Consider the following 18,134-nt stretch of genomic DNA (forward strand, 5'->3'; position numbering starts at 1 on the left):
TCTGAATCTTTGTGAGCACAGCCTTTACTGTCTACACTCTTGCCAGGATTCCCGCTTCTGAAATCGCACCAAAATCAGCCGTCACATTCTGCTTATAGCATTTTAAGGCTTCTGTAGACTGCTTCTCTAAATGCTTCCAAATTCCTTCCAAAAACCTTCTCTAAAGGCCTAAAAGCCACATGGTTAGATTTAATCATAGTAGTTGTTTGGAGTCACAGCTCAGCCTCTGAATTCTGAGCTAATACCCTGATCAATCAGTCTTAGGATACACACACACACACACACACACACACACACACACACACACTACAGCATGCTTGTGGAAGTTAGAGGACAACCTTCAGGAGTCAGCTCCCCTTTTCTACTACATGGATTCTGGGGATCAAACTCAGATCATCAGGTTTAGTAGCAGGTCCCTTTACCCAGAAGCCATTTTGATGGCCCACAATTAAAACAAAAAAAATTATTAATTTTCTTTCTTTTTTTTGTTTTTTTTTTTTTTGTTTTGTTTTGTTTTTTTCGAGACAGTGTTTCTCTGTGTAGCCCTGGCTGTCCTGGAACTCACTCTGTAGACCAGGCTAGCCTCGAACTCTCGAACTCAGAAATCTGCCTGCCTCTGTCTCCCAAGTGCTGGGATTAAAGGCGTGCGCCACCACCACCCGGCTCTATTAATTACTTTTCTATCACTGTGACCACATTACCTGACAAAAAGGACTTCAAGGAGGGAAGGTTGGTCTGGGCTCAAGGTTTGAGAGGGTCTCAGTCCACCATGGCAGGGAGAGCGTGGCTGAGTAGCCAGTTCAACGCAGCAAAGCTTGTCATGGAGGCTATTTACAACGCGGCATGCAGACCACCAAGCAGAGAGCAAGACAGGAAGTGGGCAGGGACAACATATTCCCCAGTAACCCAGGGACCTACCAGTTAGGCTCCACCTCCTCAAAGTTTTGAGAACTCCCCCAAACAGTACCACCAGCTGGGGAGCAAACATTCAAAATATGAGACTGGAGGAAACTTCAGAGTCAAATCATAGCCCTGACTGTCGAGGGAGGGCTAGATAAAATGAGATCATGACCAAGTCAATATCTAGGGGAAGAAAAAACAGCAGAGAGCATGGCTGGCTTGCTTAAGCAACAGGAAGGATGGTGCTGGATGGAGCATGGTAAGGGAGGTGAGACAAATGAATAGCAATGTCTCAGAGTCGTGTGAGTCTGCTCCGCTTGAGAGTGACCCGTCTATTGCAGTTTTGGACTGAGGAGCCGGGGTAGAGGCAAGGAGGTCAGATAGAAGGCTGATGCAAGCATTTAAGAGTAGATGTGGCCTCAGAGAAGCCAGGCGGAAGTAGAGAAAATGCTCAGATTACAGATATAACTTGACAGCAGAGTCAATACGATTTGCATATTGGATTTTGGGTTTGACAAAATGACAAAAATCAAGAATTCCATCCTCAAGATCGGAGCCAAAGCAGGAAGACTGTAGTGGGACAGGATACGGGGGAACTATGCTGTTAGAACCCTGGGTTTGGGGCGCAGTGGATACCTAAGAAACATCATGGGTCTGGGCAAGCTAGCCAAAGAGCAGGTGAGAGTAAAAAGCATGGAGTGTGCCAGGAGTAGAGGTCAGGAAGGGGAGGAGAAGCAGGCCAGGAGACTGGGGAGCTAGGGAGTGGCCGGTGTGGTAAGAGGCAAACCAGCGACAGAGGCGTCCTGGCCAGAGAACAAAGCATTTCAAGGGAGAGGGCTTGGTTAGCTCTGTAAAATGCTGCAAATAAGTCAACCAGGCTATGAAACCGGCAAGCGGGAATCTCTGAGCACCTTGACCAGAGCTGCTTTTCTGGTGTGCTCAATTGGAGGGTGTGTGTGCCTGCAAACAGAAAATCAGAGACTACCTCTTCGGGGAATTCTGCTATAAAGGACCACAGAAACGGCAGACACTGGAGAAGGGCCTGAGGATGGAAGAAAGCTGTTGTCTTCTTTTAAGGCTAAGATCGGTGGAGTATGTTTGCATGCTGATCACAGTAATGCAGGAGAGACAGGAAGGAGCTTGATGACACCGAGTGAGGCTATTCCCGAGGAGTCATCTGAGAAGGTGGGGTCAGGTGCACAGAACTAGCTTTGGAAAGAGTTCCCTGAGTCACAAGAGGAAGGTGACCTATATAGGTAAATACATCAGGCTTAGGTGCAAGCTTCAGGAAGGTTTCTTTGTTGGTGTTGTCTTTCCAGAGCAATAGGAAGCGATGTGCAGGCAAGTGTGGGAAAGGGAGGCTGAAGTTGGAGGAGAGAAGGGTGGAAATTTATCACCCCAGGGAAGGGAGAGAGCACAGGTTCTGTGTGATTGGCCTAGTGCTGGTGTCTTAGCTATCTCTCTCATTACTATGGCCGAACAGCTGACAAGAGCAGCTCACAGGAACAAGAATTAATGTGGGGGTCACAGTATAAAGAAAGGGACACAGTCTGTCATGGTGGTACGGCATGGCAGTGAAGCATAAGGCTGCTGGTTGTCTGGTTCTGGTCACATAGTCCACAGGCAGGTAGGTGGCAGAGCCGTGAAATGTGGTCTTGCACCTGCCTTCTCTATTTTCCCAGAATTCCTAGTCAGTCCACCATGGGATGGTGCCATTGCTTTCTGGGTGGGTGTCCACACCTCTCAGTCAAACCTTCCTGGAAATGGCCTCACAAACACGCCTAGCATTCTCTCCCAGAGGGTTTTAATCCAGTCAAGCTGACAGTGAAGATTAACCAGCAGCAGGCGATGGTGTTTGTTTTTCTGCCATTCCAAGAGTAGGTGGAGAGAAGGTGAAGAGAGGGCCTGAGTCCTGGGGATCTGCCAGGCGAAGATGACCGGGTGACTGAGAGAGGGGCCAAGGGCTGCAGCAGGGCAATGGGCATGATGGGAATGTGATCTGGTCAGGAGGCGGAGGGAGGAAGATGTTCCCCACCCTTTTCACAGAAAAGGTGGAAAGATCCTTCAACTTCAGGGCCAGACACTGGTGTACTAGAGAGGTTATACAGAAGACAGGAAGAGGCAGGGGGATGGCAGCACCAGAAAGCAAGGTTATTCTGGGGTTGCAGTTCTTGATAAGGCAAGTCCTGGGCTATAGCCAAGGTGTGATCCTGAGGCGGGGCCTGGACAACAACAATGCTGGTTTCGCTCTTATCTGAAGTATGCGGCTAACCTTCTAAGTCACAGTTCCAAGGAGAACCTACTCAAAGCTCCCCTAATCAGTAGCAGCTGGAGTTCAAACCCAGGCTTCCAACTCTAACTCCGACTCTGCTCAGGCTCAGGCTCAGGCCCAGGCCCAGGCTCAGGCTCTGGCTCCGGCTCCGGCAGTACTTTCCCAGTTATCTCCCAGCTATTCTCTCTACACTGATGAGTTAAACATCCCACCATGGTATTGAATTCCTCACAGCCATTCGGAGTGACAGATAGCAATCATTTCTTTTCAAAGGCATGATCATATTTCCCAAAGGAAGTTCAGAGTGCTATCCAAGCTTAGCATTGATGCTGAGCAGGCAAAAGATGAGAAGGCCTGCACCCCACTTAACACTGGCTCCCTTCTCCTTAGACCTGACTCCTCCTCTCAGCAGCTGTGACTTTAATCTGAGAGCCTTAGCCTTCTGGTTTATTTGCTCCTAAGGTTTCTTGTATGTTTGTTTGCAGGGTCTCATGCAGGCTGGCCTCAAATTCACAGAGTAGCCAAGGCCAACTTTGAGTTTCTGACTCTTGTGCCTCCATCAACCAAGTGCTGGGAAAACAGGTTTGAGGCACCTTGCTTAGCTAGCAGGGTCCTTTATAAAGAGTTTTAAGGGCAGAATAGTGTGTATACGTCAGCCTAGCACTGGTAGATGCTCAGGGTTAACCTGTTGGATGAATGCACGGCTAGAATTCCACTAACTGGCTCTAGGTTAAAAAACAAACAAAAACAAAACAAACAAACAAATGAAAACAAAACCAAGGGAGGGATTTGTAAGGGTGGGACTGGGAGGAGGGGGGGGGAGGTTGTGATTGATATGTAAAGTGAAAATAATAATAAATTATTAAAAAACAAAAACTAGTCACTGTTCCTTTTCTTCTCACAGGGACCTCTGTTCTATTGTAAGTAACGCTGCTTTGGAATGGCGAATGAAGTCAGCCGGGAGCTGCCAGCTTCTTCGCTTCTAGTCACTTCCAGCCTTCCTAGAACTTGGGAACAACTTTAAGAAGACAGAAGGATTTTCTGTGGAGGCTGGCCTTTCTCCGCTCCTGCTCTGATCAGCCGATGTCAACACCCCACACATGTCCCAGTGTTCACAATATTACTGAAGTCCTACTGAGGACTGAGTAAAAAATGAGACCCCTACTGGGTGTGACAGTATACACTACTTTATCATCACTCGGGAGGATGAGGCAGGGGATCACTGAGAGTTCCAAGTCAACCAGCCAAGGTAATAGTTAGAACCTATCTTAAAAGAGGAAAGCAAACAAGAAGACCTTTAACCCAATTATCATTAAGAGATCAAAGCATTAGTTAAGTGAAAGGACCCTCCCCCAGGGAAGCACTCAAGACACCAGAGTCCAGAGCAACATTTCAAGGCCATGGGATTTTGGGGTTTTCTTTCTCATTCAGAGCCCAGGGCCTCGTTGTTCCAGGAAGCACTGAGGAAGAGTTTACTAAGCCTCAGAAGTCCCCAGCCACACCACCCTGAAACTCCAGTAAAATTATCTCATAGAATTACCACATCAGATTCATCACCCAGGTTCCTGAGACAATTCCATCCAGAGTTCCTGGCTCCACCTGGCCATTGAAAAAGAACTAAATGGCACACGCGGTATTAGTGACCTGTTTTGATGCTACATAACAGCCGACAAGAGCAATTTAAGGTAGGAGGGGGTGCTTCTGGTCCCTCCCGGCAGGGAAGGCGTGGTGGCAGGAGGAGGAGGTGGCTGGCTACATTGTATCCAGTCAGAAAGCAGCACGTGCTGTATGAGTATATACAATTCTTTCCCCTCTTTATTCAGTCCAGGACCCCAGCTGCGGGAATGGTGCCACCCATAGTTCCTGTGGGTCTTCCTAATCTAGATCATCTCTCACACATATGCTTGGAGACTTGTTTCCACGGTGATTCTAAATGGTAATTCACAGTGAGCCTCTAAAGCGTGCAGTGTAACTGTAGCATCTCGTTGACCCTCCCTCCCTCCCCCCTCTCTGTTACCTCTCCAGGCCTAGTGGGAGCAGAAGCAGAAGAATTCAGCCATTCAAACAGGAACTGCCACCTCCACCCCTGAGGGATGAACCCATATAAGTGGCCACATTTCGTAAACCAGCTAGACACAGCTGTCAGCAAGTCACCCCCGACTCCTATCCCATCTGCTGTGTAGTAGGAATAGTCAGGTTTGCTGCATTCTTGCAATCATGGAGGGAAAGGATTAAAGTGGGTGTCTGCCTGAGCCCCACGAGTATTGGACCAGCTCACAGGTAGAAATCCTCTGGTAGCACACACTGCTTACACCTGGAAGGAGGTGGTCTCCCGATGTGTGTAGGAAGCCCCTCCTGTATGAGGTTGCAACAGCGCACAGTAAGCTGTGCACTTTGAGCAAATGTCTCTTCTGCAGGTTAGGAGCAAAGGCTAGACAGCAAAGCATCACCATGCCTACAGGAAAAAGGCAGTAAAGAGAGGGCAGAGCTGGGACACTACCTTCAAACCATTTTATATCTCCCTGCCCCACCACTGTGAGCCACAGTGGGCTTGCCATCACCTTTTGCTGAAAAAAAAAAAAAAAAGCAAGATTGAGTAACCAGAATGCACTCCAGCACACAGATCCTGGTGGCTGCGGGCCTGGTGGCAGTATTCCCTCACAAAACGTGCTTTGCATGCTAAGTAGGCTTGCTGTTGTTTGAGATAAAAGGACAATAGGTCACTTGTGTCATGTGCCATTGGATGCTATTGGTTCTAGGTTTTCAGAGTGACCTGGTGTAACTTAGAGGCAGGATGCCCTAAAAGTTCTTGCAGCCCATCTCTCCTGGTATGCTTTTTTTGCCTTCTTGGGGGGCATCCATCACCTCACCAGAGCTGAATCTAATTGTTTTGTTTTAAGAATAAATTTTGCATGCTTTCTGAGTTTATACAGATTGGTTTTCTGAACACATTGGCGGTGGCTGGCAGAGACTTCTAACAAGCTTCCTCTGGAGGGAACACAGTCTAATGGGCCTGTTGCTCTCTCTAGCTGTTAATCCAACCACTGGGGTCAAAAACTGAGTTTCACTATGTAACCCATCTGAGGATCATCTGTTTCCTCGTGTGAGAAATAAAGACTAAAACACACCTTGATGATCAAGAGTCCTCGAAGTGTAGACACCACCTATTTCTGGTGTTACCAGAGTTTTAAGGTACAAGATTGAGCTCTGGTGCCCGGCGATGGTGGCACATGCCTTTAATCCCAGCACTTGGGAGGCAGAGGCAGGTGGATTTCTGAGTTTGAGGCCAGCCTGGTCTACAGAGTGAGTTCCAGGACACCCAGGGCTACACAGAGAAACAAAAAAAAAAAAAAAGATTGAGCTCTGGCTTCCTAATAAACAAGCCACACCCACCAGTCCTTAACCCTCCAATTAAAGAGAGAATAGCAAAAAGCTCTCTCTCTCTCTCTCTCTCTCTGTTTTCCTTCTCTCTCTTTCTTTCTTTTTTTCTCTTTCTTTCTTTCTTTCTTTCTTTCTTTCTTTCTTTCTTTCTTTCTTTCTCTCTTTCTTTCCCCCTTCCCCCAACACACACACAAGGTTTCTCGGTAGCCTGGCTGTCCTGGAACTCTTTATGTAGACCAGGCTGACTTCGAACTCACAGAAATCCACCTGCCTCTTCCTCCTGAGTGAGGGGATTAAAGGCAAAGCAAAAAGTTTGATTCTAGGAGGCCACTTTTGAAAGAGAAATAAAGGAGTCCTGTGGTGGGCACTGATCTGAGGGTTAGGTCTGAACAATGAGAAGAGCTGTGTAGAGTTTAGCAGTCTGCTCAAGGTTCGATCCTAACATTCTCATTACCTCATTGTCAGTGTGTCCTACAGTGTCGTCCAGGAAATTGTCAGATCTGTGTGAAGGTTTGGGCCCCATGTGAAGCATTTGCCTTGCAAGCCTGACAACCTGAGTGCCAAGCCCAGAAACCAAAGAGAAGACAATTCTCAAAGTTTGTCCTCTGTGTCATGGCACACTTATGCACACACACACACACACACACCACAATCACTAATCATCATCATGGCGAATTAAATACAATTTTTAAAATCCTGTTTTAATTTTAGGTGTATTGGTGTTTTGCCTGCATGTATGTCTGTGCACCACAGGCGTGTGTCTTCAGAGGCCAGAAGAAGGTGTCGAATCCCCTGGAGCTGGAGTTATAGACACCTGTGAGTGATCATGTGGATGCTGGGAATTGAACCCAGGTCTTCTGAAAGAACAGCTAGTGCTCTTAACCACTGAGCCAACTCTCCACAAACCCAAAGTTATTTTATGTTTTGATTTTATGTATATTAATAGTTTGCCTGCATGGATTCAATTTCACCACGTGTGTGCGTGTGGTGCCTGCTGAGGCCAGAAGAGGGTACAGGATCCTCTTTGAACTGCAGTTACAGACAGTTTTGAGCTACCTACCCTGTGAGTAACTAAGTTCTGGTAACTAAGCCTGGGTCCTCTAAAAGAGCACCAAATGCTCATAACCACTAAACCATCTCTTCAGCCCCAATTAAAAAGAAAAAAAATATAAGAATGTAAAGTCTCTGGGAGGCAAGATCATGGCTTTAGTTTTTCCCTCTCCTCAGCATGAGATTCCTGGAGGAAATGTTTAATTTTTAACGGGTAGCCAAGGGGAGGAGCCAGTCTCTTTAGATTACCTCCTCTCTTGCCAGGAGGTCATGCTGACCACTGTAAACATTCAAAACCTGTTAGTTGTGTCACCTGAGACCTGTTGCTGTTCTAGCATTCGACTGTTTATATTACTGGGTAAACTTCATTCCAACCAAGGTCAATAAAAGCATGTTATGCTTTGTATCAGCTGCTATAACTCCAGCTCTCAGGCCGACAAAGGAAGAGAGCCAAAGTTTGAGGCCAGCCTGGTGTATGTATGACGATTCTGTCCCAAAGTATTCGAAGGCTCAGGATGTAGCTCCGAGGCATCACGAGCCTCAGGTTTAACCCACAGCATCGGGAATCAGTTCTGAGCTGTGAAGGATCAGAGCCTTGTTCTGGGTGTTGATTTCAGCCTCTGGCCTCATACGACTCCGGGAGCCAAATAGCCTTTGTCAAGCACTTCGTATAATAGGGACTTCATTCAATGCCTTGTTGAATTATCTGGGGCTTCCTTTAAATAAAGGCTTGTTTTTAGAAGCTTGCTTTCTTTCTACTTTTTCTAACGAGGAAAAACACAATGGATTCAAATAATCTACAGTCCTTATCACAGCTTGTCACAAACACCTGCCCATCTTCTTAGACCAGAATGAACACAGCATACACACTCACACACACACACATTCTCTCACACACCACACACACACATACACTCATACATTCACACACACACACACTCCACACTCACTTTCTAATCTCAGAACACAGTCTCAGTCTGGTGTCCCGGGAATGTTTGCTGGCAAGCTTCCTCTCTCTACAGTTATTTCCTGGAAGAAAAACAAAACTCATTTTTCAAGTGATGCTACATCTTCAGATGTTGCTGAGATCAAGGGAAAGTCCCACTGTTACCAACTATTAATCTTAAAAAAAAAAAAAGCTTTTTTTTAAAATGACTTTCTTTTTCTTCTCATTTGACAAGAATGGTTGTGTTTTCCCCTTTGTTTGCTGATCAACAAGGGAGGGTGGTTTATTGAAAAAGCTGATTTTTCAGGCAAAGACAGCACTTAGGCATCTGGTCAACACATTGTTTATTGTAACCTAAAAGTGAATTTCATAAAGTTGTTTGGGCAACATTTACCTTGCTTTTCAAAATGAAGTTGTGAGCTGGGCATGGTGGCCTTCAATCCTAGCTCTTAGGAGGCAGAGACAGGCAGATCTCAGCTAGTACAGGGCCAGTCTGGTCTACAGAGTGAGTTCCAGGACAGCCAGGGCTACATGAAGAGACCCTGTCTGGAACAACAACAACAAAGCAATTGTGTAATTGGGGATGTAGCATGGTGATGGAGTACTTACAGAGTATGTATGTAGTACTGGGTACACATGTGCATACACACACACACACACACATTAGTTGTGGCAATCTGTACACAGAGTCAATGCAAGGATAGAATATTCAAAAACATCTGCTTTGGGTTTGTACATAACAAACAAATACCTTAAATAGTTTTCAAAATGCCCCAGAAGTTGAAACACAAGGGCATGCTTTAGAAAAAGATAAGAATGTAGTTATATAATTCAAGAGAGGGGGAAAGGACCTTGGGAGCTTTCCATGTCCTTTAAATCATAGAGCAGAAGAAAGCAGCATTCAGCTTCCCAGGCTGACTTTACAGAATTGATGTACCTTAGCTTCTCCCAGAAGCAAAGACATGCCTCTTGCTCCATTTCTTTTGTAAAATGAATTGCACAGATGCCTGGGTGATCCACCCCAGCCGGGCAGGTTTGCGTGGGAGGAGTCTCAGTTACACAGAAGAGAACTAATCTGACCCCAGCTCAAGCAAGGCCTTGCTGTCTGTCACTCTTGTTTTGTTTTGGTGGTGCTGAGGATCTGAGACCCAGGCTCTCACCTCATGCTGAGCTCATACTGAGCCACAGTCCCAGCCCCTTGATACCAGTTTGGGAAAATTCCCCCCCACCCCATAGTCTCCTAATCCAGCCCAAAATTTCAACAGTTTTTCTGCACTATTTGCATAACAATTTTACCCAAAGGGGCTCTCAGTTCAGCCAAGAGGAAAACTTTTCTAGATAGAAAGTTAAATCAAACTCACAGACATTTCCCAAAATACTCCGTTGTGTTTGTACAAGCAGTTTAAGGTCTTACAAACAGTTCTAGAAGGTACACAACAGACTGGAGAGACGACCCAGAGGTCAAGAGCTCTTGCAGACCTTTCTCAGGGCCACAGTTTGGTCCCCAGCACCTACATCTCCAGCTACAAGGGACCTGACCGGCAAGCTCTCTGACCTCTGTGGGCACCTGCACACACACACACACACACACACACACACATTAAAAAAGAAATCTAAACATAATAACAAAAAGAAAGCACACAACAGACCATGTATCACTTGTGTGTATGTTCACAGTGAAGAACAGAATTCCATCTTTGGATGTTCTCTGTTCCTCTGAATGCTAGAAGTCACTGGAGAAACAGTGGACTCAGCCAATGGACTTTTGCTTTTTTAAGCTAGAAGAAAAAAAAATTAAGAAAATAATTCTCTGGAGTAGAACTAAATTTGCCAGCACATCTCGGTGTTCTCAAGTAAAGTGAATACTTCTTGCCTCTTTTCAAGAAAATAAACACGGAAGGTGGAATTGCCTTGTGAGGTGTACTTAGAAAGGTCCACGCAGCCTAAAGCCAGAAGAAAGCTGACCATGCTTTCTTCTAGCTCTTTTGTTGGATCTACTTTTATTTGTTTAAATTTCCAACGTATTTGGGTTTTATCTTGCTAGGTGATATAAAGTTTTTTTTTTCGGGGGCTGGAGAGATGGCTCAGCGGTTAAGAGCACTGACTGCTCTTCCAGAGGTCATGAGTTCAAATCCCAGCAACCACATGGTGGCTCACAACCATCCGTAATGAGACTGGATACCATCTTCTGGTGTGTCTGAAGACAGCTACAGTATATTCATAAATAAAATAAATAAATAAATAAATAAATAAATAAATAAATAAAAGTTTTTTTTTTCTTTTTTTGAAGCAGAGACTTGCCAGGGTGGTGTGATACCTTTGTTTTGGGCCCTGTACCTCACCTGGGCAGCAGAGTAGAACTGTCCCGGGGTGGGGGTGGCAGGGTGGAGGGGATGTGCAGGTGAGCTGGGCCCCAAGGCCATGAGCATGAAAGAGCTGGCCCTGCTCCTCATCTGGGGTGGATGGATAAGAGGGAGATACCTCAGCTCCTTCTGCCCCAGGGCAGTGAGCTGGCTCTGATGATACGAGAGCAGGAAAGCTGGCTCAGTCCCTCACTGGCTGCAGCACTCTGGAGAGTGGGCACCTCCCTTGGGCAGTACAATAGAACATTTTATGAACATTAAGCTTCTGCCTTTATTGATGTTCATTTTTGTATTTTCTCTTTGGCTGTAATGAAAGAGATATTTGTGTGCAGATGTCAAGTTATCCTAATTATTAAGATTTTAGATACCAGCCGGGTGGTGGTGGCGCACACCTTTAATCCCAGCACTTGGGAGGCAGAGGCAGGCGAATTTCTGAGTTCGAGAGTTCGAGGTTAGCCTGGTCTACAGAGTGAGTTCCAGGACAGCCAGGGCTACACAGAGAAACCCTGTCTCAAAAAAAAAAGACACAACAAAAAAGATTTTAGATACCTTTTATGTTCTGGCAAATACTGATGAGAAATATTTCAGAAGTTAGTTATTTAGACTCAGAGCAACCAATGTTTGGCTAGCCTGAAACTGTATATAGCCCAGGCTGGACTTGAACTTATTGCTATCCCCCTTCCTCTACCCCTTAAGTGCTGAGATTATAAGCATAGACTACCAAGCCGAGCAATTGCTTTGTTTCTTTGGTTTCTTCGTTTTGGTTTTAGTTTTCGGGTATGTTTGGTGATGGAGCACAGGGTATTGTACGTACTGTGTGAGCACCTTACCCCTGAGATACACTCCCGCCTTTAGAAAGGAAACATTCACAGTTTTGATACAGGGTCCCTTTACCCTTGACATAGACCAAGTTGACCTTTAGCTCTCTCCACAGCTCAGGAGGGTCTTGGATTTGCAATCCTCAGTCTCCTAAGTGTCTGGGACTGTGGGGATGTGCCACCAGGCTTCACTACAGCAAGTGTCTCTCACATCTTATTCTTGGAGACAGGGTCCCTCACTGAACCTGGTGCCTGGGCTAGGCTGGCTCGCCTCCAGGGCTCTGCCTGTTTTCACCTCTTCAGGGCTGGAACTACAGACACATCTGCCCAGGGGTTTATCCGGGTGCTGGAGTGTCTCAGTTCCTCAGGCCTCTGTAGCAAGTGCTTTGCCAGATGAGCCTCCTCCTCGCCACTGTTTACATTCTTTTGATTGTAAGTGAGTCATAATCTCATCCAAACCCAAGAAGAGGCATGACTCCACAGCTTAGTGGGACAAAGGTCAAGATTATGTTGTGAAAGAAACATTTGTCAGGCGAGTAAGATCTGCCATATACATCTTACTTTCTGATGGTGACAGAACACACACATACTGTCTCTCTGTTTTCTGGCTAGTCTTCATTTTTTTTTTTGACATCTTTTTTAAAAAATCATGTGTATATGTGTGCTGTCTACTTGAGTGCATGTGAATACAGGTGCCCATGGAGGTCAGAGAAGGACACTGGATGCCCTGGACCTGGAGTTACCAGCTTATAACCACCAAATAAGGATGCTAGAATTCAAACTCCTGTCCTTTTTAAGACAGATTATGTTCTTTTTTTTGTTTGTTTTGTTTTGAGACAGGGTTTCAGCTGGGCGGTGGTGGAGCACGCCTTTAATCCTAGCACTCAGGAGGCAGAGGCAGGCGGATTTCTGAGTTCAAGGCCAGCCTGGTCTACAGAGTGAGTTCCAGGACAGCCAGGGCTACACGAAGAAACCCTGTCTCGAAAAAAACAAAAAACAAAAAAACAAAAAACAAAAAACAAAAACAAAAAAAAGAGAGAGAGAGAGACAGGGTTTCTCTAGATAGCCTTGTCTGTCCTGGAACTCACTCTGTAGACCAGGCTGGCCTTGAATTCATACATCCACCTGCCTCTGCCTCCTGAGTGCTGGAATTAAGTCGCTACTCCCGCCTCCTGAGAAGTCACGCTCTTAAACTCTAAACCATCTACCTCATTAGCCAAGAAGAACATGTACCCACCTCTAAGCCATATTACCCCTTCCTGGATGGTCTTTTAAGTAGCCTTTCTCAAAAGTTGATGGTTCGTGGGGAGAGTCACTGGTAATTGCACGCCAGCCTTTTCTTATTTCCATATGATATGTTCAGCTGCAACTATGGATAAGTTCCTGCATTTTTTTTTTTTTTTTTTTTTTTTTAGTTGGATGTAAGGCAACACCGTGGTCAGGGAGCACATTCTTTCACTGATACTCCCCTCTAGCCTCTACGTGGGGCTGGCTGTTTTTATAAATCAAACAGTGGAGATGAATACTATATCGGGGATGTGGGTTCTTGTAAGAGAAACACTGCCACTATCCATATGGCAGGGGATTACAGCTAGAGACACAATTGTGAATTTACGTTTAGTTTCATATAATACAAATAATTCCATTCAGAATGAAGTAGTGGTAGATATATACATATGCAGGAATTTATTCACACACACACACACACACACACACACACACATACACACAAACACACCTGTGCTCTGTCAACTGAGAGAACCAGAAAACAATTGTGCCCTCATAGCAATGAATGTATGTGACCCCAGACTTTTGTGTCTGCCAAGGGTTCTTGCCAGAACCCCACCCATGCCAAGTCCAGGTTCTACTGCTGAGTAGTACCCCAAGTCCTGTTGTCACATAACCAGCCGTTAGCACCTGGTAACTAGTAGCTACTCCAAACTGAAACTTTCTTGAATGGAAAAGAGACTTTCATGGGAGTTAGGAGGTTCCAGAAGCAGAGGAACTTACAAGACTCACAAAGTGGTCCCCCCAAAATTACATCAGCAGAAAGAGTCAAAAGTATAAAATAAATACCTGTGACTTTGCAGTGCTGTAATTAAATGTTAGATTAAATGCTTAAATAGATAGACAAAAAGTCCAAGGCTGACAAGACAACTCAGCAGGTAAAGGTGCTTCCCAATAAGCCTGACGACCTGAGTTTTATCCTTGGGACCCTTGGTGGAAGGACAGACTGGCTCTTACCGACACTTGGGCCATGGCACACACTCTCATGTTTGGATGTGTGTATGTACACACAGGCCAATAAATAAAGTCATAATTTTAAAAAAATTCCAAAAAATTTGTGCAAACACTTCCCCCTCAAGGAAGAAATGTACAAATCCCCACTCCTTACGAAGTATAGTGCGGTAGAAAACAGAAACTCGATTACAATGGAGAAACCCAACAAATAATACGTCAACTCAGAGATCAAGGTCAGCTGGGATCATTATATTGATACTAAGCACCCTTGAGATCACTTTACCTCCAGAAACTCTAAGATCCAGTCTAAACATGACCAAAACAACCAGGAAAATTCCAGTAGAGAGACATCCTATAAAATATTAGAGCAGTGCTCCTTCAAAATTGCCAAAGTCACCCGAGCAAGGAAATCCCGAGGAACTTGTATCTAAGAGGCGCTTGAAGGATGTGACAGCTAAATATAATGTGGGGGTCTACGGAAAAAAGGTAGAGATGGAGGAGATCTAAACGAGCAATGGTCTTTAACAATAGGAGTCAACAGGGGTTCCTGAGTTTTGGGAAACGTGCCACGCTAATATCAGGTGACATTTGTGGGATAACCTGAGTGCCAGATAGACAAGAACTCTGTACCATCTAAAACTATTCTAAAAATAAAATCTTGTTTTCTTTCTTCTTTTTTAAAAGACTTTTAATGCGTCTCTGTGCGAGCCCGTGTGAGTAGATGTGCATCGTGTGTGTGCAGGAGCCTGCAGAGGCCAGAGGACGACATGGGGTATCCTGGAACTGGAGTTACAAGCAGTTGTGAGCCACTGTATAGGTGCTGGGAATCAAACCCGGGTCCTCTGCAAGAACAGTGAGTAAGCACTCCTACCACTCACCCATCTCTCCCACCCCAAGTTAAATCTTCCCTGAGTGCTACTTCTTCCATCATAGATTGGCATTCATAGAAGCTGGTGGGTTGTGGCAGTTAATAGTGTACTCGATTGCCTCATTTCCATCGGCCCACTGCCCTGGGACTGAGGAAACCCATTTGTGCACTATCCTTGACATCTACACAAGTAACAAAATAAAGGCCAGGAAACCTAAGAGATGCTCTCTCCCTTCCACCTGACATACAAACTCCACAAGCCTTTGCCAACCATCCCTCCTCACCTCCCTCCAGCGTGAGTTCCTCCCCAGCCCCCATGGGGTCTTCTGTTCCTCCATCTCCCTAGTCCTCCGTTGCTGAGAAAGGAAGATAGAAATACCAGAATAAAGGTGAAGGCTAGTCTAACAAAGAAAGCCAAAACTCTAGCCATAGCATTTCCAGGAATGTCTGCCTTTCCCCACCTAAAGCTTGAAATTAGTCTGTAGGAAACATAACTCTAACCTGAGGGTTGAAGGGTCTCCCTGTGTTGCTATGAACACTGGTACACATCCAGAGGACCTGTTAGAATTGCCCGTGTAGAATCTCTTCACTCTGTGCCACAGGCATCTATGTAAAGATAGAGACTGTCTCCATGATCTTTGTTTCCACTTGCCTTACTATGTCACAGACGCGCTCCTAACACAATAGAGACTCCAAAAGCAAATTTAGCTCTCAATTCTGACTTCAGTTGTCTACCTTACAGCACTCTGACCATTACCCTGCTAGACAGGTGCCACTTAGATGTCATCCGTAGTCCTGCCCCGGCTGGGATGTCATCCGTAGTCCTGCCCCGGCTGGGAAGCTACAAAGACTGAGACCTGGCTCTGCTACACTCGTCAATTCAACCCATTATTCACGTGCACAGTCAGCAAAACTGTGCATACGAGACCAGACATTTAAGAATTTGAATGAGGCTGGCCGTAGTGGTGCACGCTTTTATCCCCAGCACTTGGAAGGCAGAGGCAGGTAGATCTCTCTGATTCAAGGCTGGCCTAGTCTATGTAATGAGTTCTAGAACAGGCCAGGGCTATGTAGAAAGATACTGTCTCCAAAGCCCGGGGAAGTCAAATAAGTAGGGGTGAGGGTCAAATAAAAAATAAGTAGGCATTCCTTCCCTGGGTCCCCTCCAACTCTTAGGAGTTCTTTCTGGCTTTTTCTTTCTTTTCTTTTCTTTCTTTTTTGTTTTTTTGTTTTTTGTTTTTTTTTTTCGAGACAGGGTTTCTCTGTGTAGCCCTGGCTGTCCTGGAACTCACTCTGTAGACCAGGCTGGCCTCAAACTCAGAAATCCACCTGCCTCTGCCTCCCAAGTGCTGGGATTAAAGGCGTGCACCACCACTGACTGGCTGGCTTTTTCTTAATAACTCTGTTTGTTCTACTTAAAAACAAACAAACCAACCAACCACAGAGCTAGAGAGACAGTTCTATCATAACCTAGAATCAAATTACTCATGGAGAGAGTGGAGAGGTGATTCATCAGTTAAGAGCACCAGCTGAGGCTGGCAAGATGGCTCAGTAAGAGCATTGACTGCTCTTCCAGAGGTCCTGAGTTCAATTCCCAGCAACTACATGGTGGCTCACAACCATCTGTAATGGGATCCAATGCCCTCTTCTGGTGTGACTGAATCTAGCAACAGTGTACTAACATATATAAACTAAATAAATAATTTAAAAAATATTTTTTAAAAAAGAGCACCAGGTGCTTTTCCAGAGGACCCAGCACCCACATGGCAGCTCACATCTGTCTATAACTACCATCCCAAGGGATCTGAGGCCCTCTTCTGGTGTCCCCAGATACCAGCCATGCAAATGGCATATAAACAGGCAATCAAAACACTCACACACCTAAAAATTTTAAAAGAACAAAAATCACACAAGAAAACCAAAAAAAAAAAAAAAAAAAAAAAAAAAAAGAATTCACACAAGAAATAGTATGTGGCAGAAGCTGCCTATTCAGGATGCGCAGTAGGGCCACAGCTTGGTCAATGTGAATTGAGAACCAGTGTTGAACTGTTCTGTTTCTATTTTCAACCTTAAAAGGGTGTGTCTTGCTTCCTCACTACCCAGTCCTAGAGGGAAAAAAAAAAAAACTCTCTCCAAAACAAATGCTTCAAAGTCCAGGCTTCCCCCACCCACAACACCCTTCCCCCACCCCGTTCTGCTCTGCTTCCATGACCTTTCCTGAACTCTCCAGCTAGAACCTCCTCGAACAGTCATACCATTAGTCTCTACCTGGAAAAAGTCCACTTCTATTTCAGGCTGCTAAGCTGTGCTGGATCCTGGAGCAGGCAGGGGAGCATCTCTTCCTGAAATTGTGGAAACAAATTCATCTTTAAGGAAAACCTAACCCCTGCAAGGGGAGTGTGCCAAAAGCCCCACCTCTGTGCAAGCCAGGGCACCTGGCTACCCCGGCAACTCATAACCCAGAAAATTCATCATCTCCTAGTGACACCAAGACCTTCAAAAGTGTCCACGTGCCCACAGGTGGAATTTCCACAATTTGGGGAAATTTATTAGAAGTGAATTATCCACCCGAGGTGGAGTTGACCATTCCTTGCTTTTTGGAAACGGTATTTAATTTCTCTCACTAGTGCGGTCTGCATGGGTTGTGGAGTTAACTTGAGGATGTGTAGCGTGCCTGTTCGTAGTCTCATTATTCCGGGCCTCTAATTTTCCAGAGGCCAAAAACGTAAGCTATGCATTACGGTCTCACTCTTCCTACTGTAACAGCGGATGTAGTCACAGCCCACTCACCATTTGTTTTCGGGGTGATACTTCATTTGGCACTAGCTGTTTGTAAACTGATGGTATTTAAGTTATTTTCAACATATGTGAGAATGTCTTTACACTTACAGGGCACTGTTTTATAACGCAAATTCTTGTATACACACTCCAAAACAGTTGCCTTTTGTTAATGGGCAGACAATTACGACTGTGCTTTGTTTCCCAGTTCAAAATGGGGAGTTCAAAAGAGCTGAAGCTTTGCATATGCTTGCATCACAGTTCCTCAAACTTCCCCATTCAGAAAATACACCTGTAATTATACCTGTCATTTTTAAGAACAAAGTGTTCTCTGGGCTGGAGAGAAGCCCTGGTTAAGAGCACTGGCTGCTCTTTCAGAGAATCTGGGTTTAATCCCCAATACTCACATGAAGACTCTCAACTGTCTGTTACTCCAGTCTCAGGGGCATCCGACACCCTCTTCCGGCATCCGCAGGCACTGGATGGATACACATGGTACACAGACATACATGCAGGC

The sequence above is a fragment of the Grammomys surdaster genome, unplaced genomic scaffold, assembly GCF_004785775.1.
Source record: "Grammomys surdaster isolate TR1022 unplaced genomic scaffold, NIH_TR_1.0 100, whole genome shotgun sequence".
NCBI classification, from domain to species: Eukaryota; Metazoa; Chordata; class Mammalia; order Rodentia; family Muridae; genus Grammomys; species Grammomys surdaster.